Raw genomic sequence first — 12,579 nt, 5'->3', positions numbered from 1 at the left:
AGGACTCAAACCTGTGTCCCCTGCATTGGCAGGCAGATTCTTAACCACTGCACCACCAGGGAAGTCCCTACAAATATATTATTAATATAAACCTTACAAATTAATTGAAATCTTGGGCCCACGTACAGTTAAATGTGTCTCATGTAAAAATTGTGGCAATTCCAACTTTGTATGTGTGCAAAGCTTTGCGGTTCAAAAAAAATCTGTTAAACATTCAGCTTTATTTTATGTTACCAAATACTGTGGGCAATAGACACCCTCGTCCTACACTTAATTCCTCCTTCCACCCCTGACCCCCATCTGAGTCTCTGACTCTTGCCCACCTGTTTCTAGATTCCACTTCTATTCCTGAGCTGCAGCCTAGTCTTGAACTCCAAGTTAATAACTTGATAACTTAAAAAAAGTGAAAGTAGAGACTTTTTGCAACATACACCAGGAATAAATGTAAAATATCACACACTTGTGACTACAGCTGTTTGCTAGCCCCAGTTCTGCATTACTTAATGTAAGATCAACAGTGAACTTTGGGCCAAATAATTCAGATATTGTGGTAATAGAGAACCCACATTAGAAGTTGAAAAGATTTACCCTGAAATATTAAACATGTGGCACTGGCAAGAGAGCTAAGGCAAAGGGGGAAACTGATAACTCAGCCACATGGTGTCAAGGGCATTAGGGTGCTTTTATGTGCCTTACCCTGAACAGCTTGTAGCCTTGGGAATCTCTCATATATGGGCATTAATTCAGTATAGTGTGGTCTCAAATCAATAAATACTTTATGACTCAAAGCAAATACTTTACAGTACTCGATAATGTTTATTCTTGTACACCAATATGTCAGTTCAGGTCCTCTGGGAAACAAATGCCAGATGGAATTAGAAATTCAAGAGACTTATTGAGGAAAATGCCTGTGATAGATTAAAGGGAGAGGGGTTTGGAGTGTGCAGGGAGAGGCTTCCAACTGTGATGTTGGTGCAACACCTGTGAAAGGAGAGGGGGAAGGAAGATTAGGTGGGAAAGCCTCAGAAACTGCAGCACAGCTTAGAGAAAGTCAGTCAACCCTGGGGTAGAGGTTGCCCATAGGATGAGTCCTGCATCAGGCAGAAATGGACTGTGTCTAGGACCCTCACCATGCTTAGTCACTGGCTGGGTGCAGCCTGGGCAGAGGCTCCAGCATGGACAGTTAACTACACTCATTGCTGCAGGTTCTCTTGAAGAGAGATCTGAGCAGTGCACCCCCATGGCTTCCCCAATCCACCCCTTGTGCTGCACAGATCCTTTGCTCCAAATATTTGAGGGACTGTGGGCCTCTCTTCCTGAGGGAAAGTCTTGATGACTTATCTGGTGTTGTGACCCAAATTCTCATTCCTGCAGGGTCTGAGCCCTTGGTAATTGTACCCATTTCAGTCTGGGGTTGCTGCACATGTCTGTTCACTGTTTCAGCTGGGCAAGGGCTATCAAGAAGAATCTAAGTGGATTATCTGATTTGTACGTTACTCTGCCCTGCTCTCATGTACAAGCATAAGATGAGCAGTCCTGTCTCATGGTCCTGCTGGTCAGGGTCAGTTATCCCTGCCATGATGGTAACTCTTTTCACCTGCTGATGTATGGGTCCAAGGAATCCAAAGTGTCCTTGAAGGGACTTCCCTGGTGGCATAGTGGTTAAGAATTCACCTGCCAATGCAGGAGACATGGGTTCGAGCCCTGGTCTGGGAAGACCCCACATCTTAGTTGCCATGGAGCAACTAAGCCCATGCGCCACAACTACTGAGCCTGCACGCTAGAGCCTGTGAGCCACAACTACTGAGCCTGCAAGCCACAGCTACGGAAGCCCGTGTGCTTAGAGCCCATGCTCCACAACAAGAGAAGCCACCGCAAAGAGAAGCCCACATACTGCAAGGAAGAGTAGCCCCTGCTCGCCACAACTAGAGAAAGACAGCATGCAGCAACGAAGACCCAATGCAGCCAAAAATAAATAAATCAATCAATTTACAAAGTGCCCTGGCAGTAGCCGTAGCATGTATTATAGTTCAATAGGACCCTTGCTGTGTCCCCTGGCAAGAGTGTGCCCCTTTGGATACTGTGAGCCCAGAGTTGCCCAGAAAGCACAAAGTACCTCAGTGGGTCACTGGGTTTGATGGTTAAGTGAGGCCCCTCCTGTTTCCACCCCTTAGGTCTCAGTTGCTTATGTTTCCTTTAAGGGACACATCACTATATAAAGTTCTCTGATTTAGTGTCTATACTGCATCCCAAAGGAGGCACCCCATTTTTGCAGATTATTGTCTCCAAGATGGCACCTCAGTTGTACCTTCAGAAGGCCACCAATGGAAGGCCACTGCTTTTGTGTGGTGCTGTAAATGATATAATGAGTGGACCCTATGGTCATGGGGCCACCCGCATACCTCCTTTGTTGTGAAATGGATCCCCTGGTTGGATGCTGTGTTGTGTGGGATTTTATGCCTGTGAATCAGGCATTCTGTAAGTTTTTACACAGTGGTGTTGGCTGAGGCTATGTGGGCAAGAAAAACAAACGCATTCTCCAAATAGTTCTCTTTCCCTGTGAAGATGAACCACTGGCTCTTGCAGCATGGAAGGGGCCCAGCATAGTTTACTTGCCATAAAATAATGGGTTGTTCTCCTCAAAGAATAATGTCACTTGGGAAACTCAGGTTGGTCTCTGTTTCTGGCAGGTTGGACCTTCCAAGGTGGCAATAGCCAAATCAGCCTTGGCGATGGGCATATATGCTGTTGAGTTCATACGTAGGCCTTTATCTTTACCATTTTGGCCACTCCATTCATGTGCATACTGTGATAAAGGCTAACTAATGTCAACCGGCCAAGTCCTGTGTCTAGTTGATTGTTGAGTATTTCTTTCATGAGTGGTTGCTAATGGACGTTAACATGTGATCCAAAAATCTTCACAATTCATGCCCACTCCACCCAATTGCTGTTATCCCAGACCTCCTTGCCTGTAGTACAGTTTTTTTATTTTCCTCCAGGCCCCTATTCAGTTGACTGGGCCATTGGCACCTGCCCGGGAATCTATATATTTTCTCACCTTGGGCTACTTTTTCTTCCACACAAAGTCAATGACCAGATGCACTGCTCCCAGCTCTGCTTATTGGGAAGATCTTTATCTCCGCTGTCTTTCAAGGCCAACCCTGAATTTGGCTATAATGCAACTGCTGTCCACTTTCAGCTTGCATTCACATATCAAGCCAACTCACCCCCAAACTTGGCTTTTCTTCCTTCTTCATCTGGTTGTATGAGATTCCTGCATAGGTGGCCATATGAGTGGCCTGAAGGAGGGGCACTGGTGTAAAGATGGTGGGCACATGGTGTCTGGGTTACCTGCCCATGCTGCTTACTCATGCCTTCTAGTCCTTCTTGGCCTCAATCCCAGACATTCCATTTCCATCTTACTGTGGACTGCTGCTGGGCCTGTTCCACTCTATGACTCGGTGAGTCTAACAAAACCCACCCCATAATGGGCAATTCTGAATGAACAGTCACTTGGTGCCCTGTGGTCAAGTATTTCAGCTCTAACAGGGCCCAGTAACATGCTAGGAGCTATTTCTCAAAAGGCATATAATTCTCCACTGCAAGTGGCATGGCCTTGCTCCAGAACCCCAAGGACATGTGTTGTGATTCTCTTACCAGGGCTTGCCACACTGCAAAATTTTCCATCTCTGACATCATCAACATCATAGGATCTCCTGAATCACACGGCCCAAGCAGCAGATCTGTTTGCACTGCAGCCTAGATTTGCTGCAGAGCTCATTCCCACTCAGGGCACCACTCAAAGTTGGCCGCCTTCCATATCACTCTGTATATGGGCTAGAGAAGTATTTCTAGATGGGTAATGTGTTGCCTTCAGAATCCAAAATGTCTCACCAAGCACTTTGCTTCCATCTTTGAAGTAGGGAATGCAAGATTCAGAAATTTGTCTTTTACTTCTGAGAGTATGTCTTGGCAAACCCCTGACTACTGGACTTCTAAAAAATTTACTCAGGTAGTAGGCTTCTGAGTCTCCTAAAGCTTATCTTCCACCCTGTGGAGCACAGCTGTCTTACCAAGCCCTCTAGCATATTCATCACCTCTTCTTGCTCAACCTGTTCATTCTGCATGATGTCATTGATGTAATGGATCAGTGTAATGTTCTGTGAGATGGCTAGAAAGCCCAGATCACTTTAGACTATGTTATGACTGAAGGCAGAGTAGTTTTAACAGAGCCGTGGGTCAAAACTGTAAAGGAATACTCTTGTCAGTTGGGGAGTCTTATGTCAGGCAGAAATGGCCCAGTTCTAGTACCTCCACCTCCCCTGCTCAGCTCAGCCATTGGCTGAGAGGGGGCTGGGGGTGTGGCCTCGGGTGGATGAGGCTGAGTCCCTGAAGGTGTGGTCACTGGAGGCTGTCCTCTCACTCCACTCCTTGCACCGTCAGAGAGGCACCACTCCATGGTTGCCATAGTACGTTTACAAAGGGTGATGTTTATTCTTTTCCAGGGTTTTCCTGCATTTTCTAAATTTCCTAAAGTGGACATGTATGAACTCTAAAATCATAAGAAAGACAAAGCAAAACATATGCACAATCATATGTCTGGTTTTTCAGAACCATACTGTTTCACAGTAAGATGTCTATTATAACATATTTTTGAACAAGCCTCTGGCCAGTAAATCATAAAATGATTTAATACCATTTTAATCTTGTTTACTTTTTTTAATGCTGTGACTTTGGAGAGGTTTTTAGTGTTTTGCCTTATTTTTTTTCCTGACTGTTGAAATATACTAATTTTAGAAAATGTGGAAAATTATATAACTTAGTAAAGAAGTGAGTAGAAATAATATCCCAAATCTTAACATCCTTGGACAAGTTGTGCTAGTGTTCTAGCATATTTTTTTAATAAATTTATTTATTTTATTTATGTATTTTTGGCTGCATTGGGTCTTTGCCGCTGTGCGTGGGCTTTCTCTAGTTGCAGCGAGCGGGGGCCACCCCTCGCTGCAGTGCGCAGGCTTCTCATTATGGTGGCCTCTCCTGTTGCGGAGCACGGGCCCCAGGCGCACGGGCCCCAGTAGTTGCAGCACACGGGCTCTAGAGCGCAGGCTCAGCAGTTGTGGGACACAGGCCCAGTTGCTCCATGGCATGTGGGAACTTCCCAGACCAGGGCTTGAACCCATGTCCCCTGCATTGGTAGGCGGATTCTTAACCACTGTGCCACCAGGGAAGCCCTCTAGCATATTTTTTATTAGGCTTTTCTCTTATTTCCCCCCTGCCTTAAAAAGCTGTCATCAAAATATGCCATTTTTTGCATAATTTTTTCCTCTTCAACCTATTTCTTCTAACAGTATAGTTTTACCCTTAAAAAAGTGTTACATACCGAAAAGAAAATGGTTGTAGGCCTGGAAGTTATAGGGACGGGGTTACCTCCATTTCAGAGGTGCAGAAGGACATGGTGGTGGAAGCGTGGTTGTCCTGCATGAAGCAGGACATGTTAGGACTTACACCAGTGCAGCCATTGAGATGGCAGGCTTCTGTTCAAGGCAGTGACTGGCAAGCGAGTAAAATGGTAAAACGCTGAATTACTAGTGAAGGAAGCAAAATCAGGGCCCATAGGGAGTAAAACCCTTCACATTTGTACCATGGTCATACTCACTGTGGTGGGTGGAGTGCATATATATACACACACATATACATATATACACATATATAAATAAATTATATATTGTATATGTAAATTATATATATATATACACACACATATAGATAAAATGTATGATGGGTGTGTTAAATTTATTTATTTATTTTTGGTTGTGTTGAGTCTGTTTCTGTGCGAGGGCTTTCTCCAGTTGCAGCGAGCAGGGGCCACTCTTCATCACGGTGCGCGGGCCTCTCACTGTCACGGCCTCTCCCGTTGCAGAGCACAGGCTCCAGACGCACAGGCTCAGTAGTTGTGGCTCACGGGTTTAGTTGCTCCACGGCATGTGGGATCTACCCAGACCAGGACTCGATTCCTTGTCCCCTTCATTGGCAGACAGATTCCCAACCACTGCGCCACCAGGGAAGGGAATCCCCTATGATGGGTGTTTTAAAACTAGTTCTGTGTCCAGAGTGAACGGCATGGAGACAGTCATGCCCTAGGTAGGGCCAGGATCATACCAAGTTGTTGGGTTACTAAACTTAATTTCATTCCCCAGATTCATCATGTGGCAAGGGGCAAGGTAGCAGAAAGTGAGGCCAATCCAATTTTCTAGTGGTTCTCAGTGCAGGATGGGATACTCCTGGGCCTTTCATGAGAGGCTGGCCTACCAAGAAGAATGAAAAGCTTTTCTCATGATGCTAAGGTTGGAAGAATTAAGAGCTGTGTCCTTATTTTTTAAATCCCAAAGCACAGAAGATGGTCATATAAGCTAAAATCAAAGCAACTTTACTGTGCCTTTCAAAAAGTCTTCAAGTATGGGAGTTATACATTAAACAAGTTTGGCCATGTGTTAATAATTGCTGAGCCAAATGACAGGAACATTGCAGTTTCTCCCTGCTTTTGTATGTTTGACAATTTCCATAATAATAAAAATTTTAAAAAAAACCCCCTCTTTGTAACAACTTTAATGATTTTATAACATTAACTCATAGAAGCATCATGAAATCTTTGCCCATCTTGTTCACCAATTTATCTCCATTGCCTACAACAGTCATGCCACATTAATTTCTCATTTAATTAATGAATTAATTGGTATATATTAATTTGCTTAAATATAGAAAGTCTTTTAAATAAATTACAACTTCTCAGTATATGGGTAAACTTCAGGATTGAGCCATATTCTTAACCTAATTGAGAGTGGAAAGTAAGATATTTCTACTGCATTTATAACTACTTCTTCTCTATAGGAAATCCTAGTGTAGCAGTGCCAGAATGACAAAACAGTAAGAAAAGGGAGGACTGAGATGGAGAGGTTGGGGGCAAAATAACAGAGAATAATATGTACACAAGAAATAAATTTCAGAAGCACTGGTCTCTTGTCTTTTATCATATTCATCTTCTGCCTTCATTTTGTACAGAGAATATCACCAAAATATTTTGTGCACATATACTACCTTTAATTTCCCACAATATCTCATGTCTTCCAAAAGGATGCTGCTCCCCAGCCATAATTCCCAGGAACATTTGTGGTTCCCATGGATTAAGGCTCAAAGGTAATATTAGATTACTCTGGAATTCTTAATTACTATAGTTTCTAGGGGAAGGAAACATTTAAACATCCTTTGTGATGTTCCTTTGCTAAAGAAGCATTCTCCTAGTATAAATAATAGTGATAGTTTTTATTTGCTGAATATTTACTAATGTGAAAAGCCCTTTACAAAAAACACCTTATTTAACCCTCACAGCAACCCCATAGAAAAATATTGACCCATTTAAAGATGAGGAAACTGAGATTCAAAAAAGTTAATCAACTTGCCTAAGACCACACAACTGGAAAATGGTATAATCAAGTTTGACTGTAAAACATACACTCTTAACTACATATGAAGGGATATCCCCATTAGGAACCCAATTAAGACAAAAACAACTTTTCCTTAAATTATTTGTAAAGTCAAATAGAAACTATGGGGTTTCTGAGTATACTATCAGAATTAATTAACTTTGTGTTTTATATCTTATTCTGGGGATATTAATAAAATGGAGCAATAATAGTATTTTCATCAAATTGTTTTGGAACACCTGGACATCCATATGCAAAAAAAAAAAAGCTAGACACAGAACTTACACCCTTCACAAAAATTAACTCAAAATGGGTCATAGACCTAAATGTTAAAACACAAAACTTTAAAACTCCTAGAAGAAAATATAGGAGAAAACTCAGATGACTTTGGGTATGGTAATGACTTTTTAGATACAATACCAAAAGCATGATCCTTGAAAGAAATAATAAGTTGAATTTCATTAAAATTAAAAACTTATACTCTGTGAAAGATAATGTCAAGAGAATGAGAAGACAAGCCATGGATTGGGAGAAAATATTTTCAAAAGACACATGTGATAAAGGACTGTTATCCAAAATATACAAAGAATTCTTAAAACTCAATAATAAGAAAACAAACAACTTGATTAAAAAATGGACCTAAGTCCTCAAAAGACACCTCAACAGAAAAGATACACAGATGGCAAATAAATTTATGAAAATATACTCCACATCATATATCATCAGGGAAATACAAATTAAAACAGTGAATTGTTTTAATACTGCACATCTATTAGAATGTCCAAAATCCAAAACACTGACAAAACTAAATGCTGGCAAGGATGTGGAGCAATAGGAATTCTCATCCATTGCTGAGGGGAATGAAAATGGTACAGCTACTTTAGGAAACAGTTTGCCAATTTCTTACAAAACTAAATATACTCCTACCATATTATCCTGAAATCATACTCCTTGGTGTTTACCCAAGGCAGCTGAAATATTATGTCCACACAGAAGCCTGAACATGGATGTTTATAGCAGCTTTATTCACAATTGCCAAAACTTGGAAGGAACCAAGTTGTCCTTCGGTAGATGAATGGAGAAATAAACTTGGTACATCCAGATGATGGAATATTATGCAGCATTAAGAAGAAATGAGCTTGGGACTTCCCTGGTGGTGCAGTGGTTAATAATCCGCCTGTCAATGCAGGTGACACGGGTTTGAGCCCTGGTCCGGGAAGATCCCACATGTCGCAGAGCAACTAAGCCCGTGTGCCACAACTACTGAGCCCACATGCTGCAGCTACTGAAGCCCGTGTGCCTAGAGCCCATGCTCTGCAACAAGAGAAGCCACCACAACGAGAAGCCCACACACTGCAACAAAGAGTAGCCCCCACTCACCTCAACTAGAGAAATGCTGTGTGCAGCAATGAAGACCCAACACAGCCAAAAATAAATTAAAAAGAAAAAAATGAGCTTGGACGAACCTCGCTGTCTGGAGGACATCGCCACTTCCTGCTTACCCACTGCAAAAGTAACACTAAAGCAGTTCATGAGAAAGCAATAAGTTCTCCTCCTCCACAGAAGGATTTTGCAATTCGGCAAGTTCCAAATGATTGTGATCACAAATACCTGAAGGACTGGGCAAGGGAAGAATTCAAAAGAAATTAAAGTGCCACTGAAGAGGATACAATCTAGATGATGATTACTCAAGGCTATACACAGCTCGAGGAGTTAGAAAAAATACTTGCTTTAGCCAGATCTTAATTACAGCATTATTCTGAAAGGTTTTCAAAGTCTCCATGTGTTGAGTTGAGCTTAGGCTCAACAATGGGCAAGCCAAAGCCAAGTGAAACTGTTTGTATGTAGAACCCTTGAGCAAAACAACAGAACATGGAGCATGACATATCAGAGTGAGCCAAGAAAAGTGCATCAGAGCAATTGCTTTAGCACTGAAAAACATGCCTTGTATTTTGAAAATATTTCTAGATGTGTCAGCAGTTTTTGTAAGAAGCAAAAATTACTATAACAGATTGTCAGCATATAAAAAGATGTTCAACACCATTAATCAATCATCAGGGAAATGCAGATCAAAACTAGCAAGAGATACTATTCACACCCACTAGAATGGCTATAATTAAAAAGGGAGTGAATTGCAAAACGGTGGTGAAGATGTGGAGAGGTTGGAACTCTGATACATTGGTGGAGAGACTATAGAGTCGTGCAGCCACTTTGAAAAACAGACTGTCAGTTGTCCAACAGGTTAAACAGCATTGTTCATAATAGCCAAAGAGGGGACAATCCAAATGCCCATCAACTGATTAATGGATAAGTAAAACATGGTATACCCATATAATAAAATATTATTTAGCAAACAAAAAGGAATGAAGTACTGATACATGCTACACCCAGATGAACCTTGGAAACATTATTAAGAGGCCAGTCACAAAAGATCATATATTCTATGATTCTATTTATATGAATGCACAACTCTGAATATATTAAAATCTATTGAATTCTACATCTTACATGTATGGTATGTGAATTCCCCCCTCCCTTTTTTTTGAGATATAGTTGACATATAACATTGTATAAGTCAATGAAGCTGTTTTAAAAAACAATGTGAGGGCTTCCCTGGTGGCGCAGTGGTTGAGAGTCCACCTGCCGATGCAGGGGACACGGGTTCGTGCCCCAGTCTGGGAAGATCCTACATGCCACGGAGCAGCTGGGCCCGTGAGCCATGGCCGCTAAGCCTGCGCATCCGGAGCCTGTGCTCTGCAGCAGGAGAGGCCACAACAGTGAGAGGCCCGCGTATCACAAAAAAAACCAAAAACAAAAACCAATGTGAGATATAGGGCTGGAGGTGTACTGACCTCAGGAGACACCCTGGATAAAACATGAAAAATCGAATTTTCATCCTCCAGAGGCTAATATTATTCTCATGGACAAGCTTTTACCTTCAACTCTATAAAACAGTTTAATTTTATTCACATACATCTCTGATTATCTTCTCTGAATTATAGGTTAAGTCTGTTGTTTATTTAACCCAAGAGATTTATTTAGCAATTTCTTCTCATGTATGGAACCATGGTCATTAACTAAGATGTTGGCCAGAACAGAAATGCTGTTGAGACACATTTTATTCATCATCTTTATCAGTATTTTGGATAAGGCAAATTAACTTTCTGGGTGTTCCCTGTAAACTATACTATTGTTTGAATGTTAAAGTTTTGTTCCTAAAATTTAATTTTAAGATGTTTGAATGTTCGATTTATGTATATGAACTACATAAATAAATCTTTTTTATATTAGAATTTTTTTAAGTACAGAGGCTTTCTATCATATGAGAAGTGGCTAGGGCTATTTATTATTTAACATATTGACTGCACCAGTGTCATTTTTCCCCTTTAAAGTGTGTCATCGAAATTTTAAATTCATGGCATAGGCATTGCTGCAGCTGTGTCTGAAGAGACAGATGCCTTTCTAATGTTTGAGGAAGGCAAAACATATTTCCTGGTATTTGTATTAATGTAGTCACACCTCTCCTCTCAGGAGAAGCTGAGTGGCAGAGACCCATACTTACGTAACTAAATTATCTGTCTTTTATGGAATAAGTAAGGAAAATTTGAGTAAAAAAAACCCCAAAGGAAGCAGCTTACATGTGCCTTGAAAAAAAGTTGGATTATGTAGAATAAGGATCAAAAGCAAACTGTCACTCTGTGCCAAGCCAGAAATTGCTACAGGCTATTTCCTTCCTTGAGTCAGACATATGAGAAATACTTTTAGGATTAAATGAATTTTACTACTTTTATTTGCAGAGAAGAGTAAATCACTTTCTTTTTTTAATTAAAAAAATATTTTTGGCTGTGTTGTGTCTTCGCTGCGCGCACGGGCTTTCTCTAGTTGTCGCGAGCAGGGGCTACCTACCGTTCGTTGCACTGCGCGGGCTTCTCATTGCGCTGGCTTCCCTTGTTGCAGAGCACAGGCTCTAGGTGCACGGGCTTCAGTAGTTGTGGCATGTGGGCTCAGTAGTTGTGGCTCACGGGCTCTGGAGTGCAGCCTCAGTAGTTGTGGCACACGGGCTTAGTTGCTCCACGGCACGTGGAATCTTCCCGGACCGGGAATCGAACGATGTCCCCTACATTGGCAGGCAGATTCTTAACCACTGCACTACCTGGGAAGTCCCAGTAAATCACTTATTCAGCCCATTTTGTATTTAAAAAAAAGTTCTTTGCTGTAAAAGAAAGAAAGAAAGAGAGAGAGAGAGAAAGAAGAAAGGAAGGAAGGAAGGAGGAAGAGAGAAAGAAAGAGAGAAAGAAAGAAAGAAAAAGATATGAGCTTGAAAAGCTCGTGCCATGAAAAGGCATGGAAGAACTTTAAGTTCATAATACTGAGTGAAAGAACCTAATCTGAAGAGACTATATACTGATTCCACCTGTATGACATTTTGAGAAAGGCAAAACTATGGAGACAGTAAAAAGATCAATCATTGAGGGGGACAGGAAAGGATTATTAAGTGAAACACAGAGAATTTTTAGGGCAGTGAAAACACTCTGTATGTTACCATAATGCTGCATACATGTCATTACATATTTGTCCAAATCCATAGAATGTACACCACCAAGAATAAACTCCAATGTAAACTATGCACTTTGGGTGATAATGATGTATCAATGTAGGTTCATCAATTATAACAAATGTACCACTTGGGGCAGAGGATGGGAGGATGTTGATAATGGGGGAGGCTATGCACGTGTGAGGGTAGGGGGTATATGGGAAATCTCTGTACCTTCCTCTTAATTTTGCTGTGAACCTACAACTTCTCTAAAAGAAAAGTCTTTTTAAAAAGCTCTTGTGGGGCTTCCCTGGTGGCGCAGTGGTTGGGAGTCCGCCTGCCGATGCAGGGGACACGGGTTCATGCCCCGGCCCGGGAAGATCCCACATGCCGCGGAGCGGCTGGGCCCGTGAGCCATGGCCACTGAGCCTGTGTGTCCAGAGCCTGTGCTCCGCAACGGGAGAGGTCACAACAGTGAGAGGCCCGCATACCAAAAAAAAAAAAAAAAAAAGTCTGCAATCAGAAAAAGCTCTTGTGTAAAACAATATGCATATAGTTCTATTT

General features: G+C 41.7%; 1 long non-coding RNA gene and 1 pseudogene across 1 annotated transcript in view; both read left to right on the top strand.

Moving 5' to 3' along the window:
• The window catches only part of LOC136794039 (uncharacterized), a 108,817-nt gene that overhangs the window by 77,036 nt on the left and 19,202 nt on the right, over window positions 1-12,579 (top strand). The gene's annotated exons all lie outside the window — the stretch shown is intronic.
• On the top strand, window positions 8,932-9,227 carry LOC131755711 (LYR motif-containing protein 2 pseudogene; annotated as a pseudogene).

The sequence above is a fragment of the Kogia breviceps genome, chromosome 4, assembly GCF_026419965.1.
Source record: "Kogia breviceps isolate mKogBre1 chromosome 4, mKogBre1 haplotype 1, whole genome shotgun sequence".
Classification (NCBI taxonomy): Eukaryota; Metazoa; Chordata; class Mammalia; order Artiodactyla; family Physeteridae; genus Kogia; species Kogia breviceps.
This window is presented reverse-complemented; position numbering and strand designations above follow the sequence as displayed.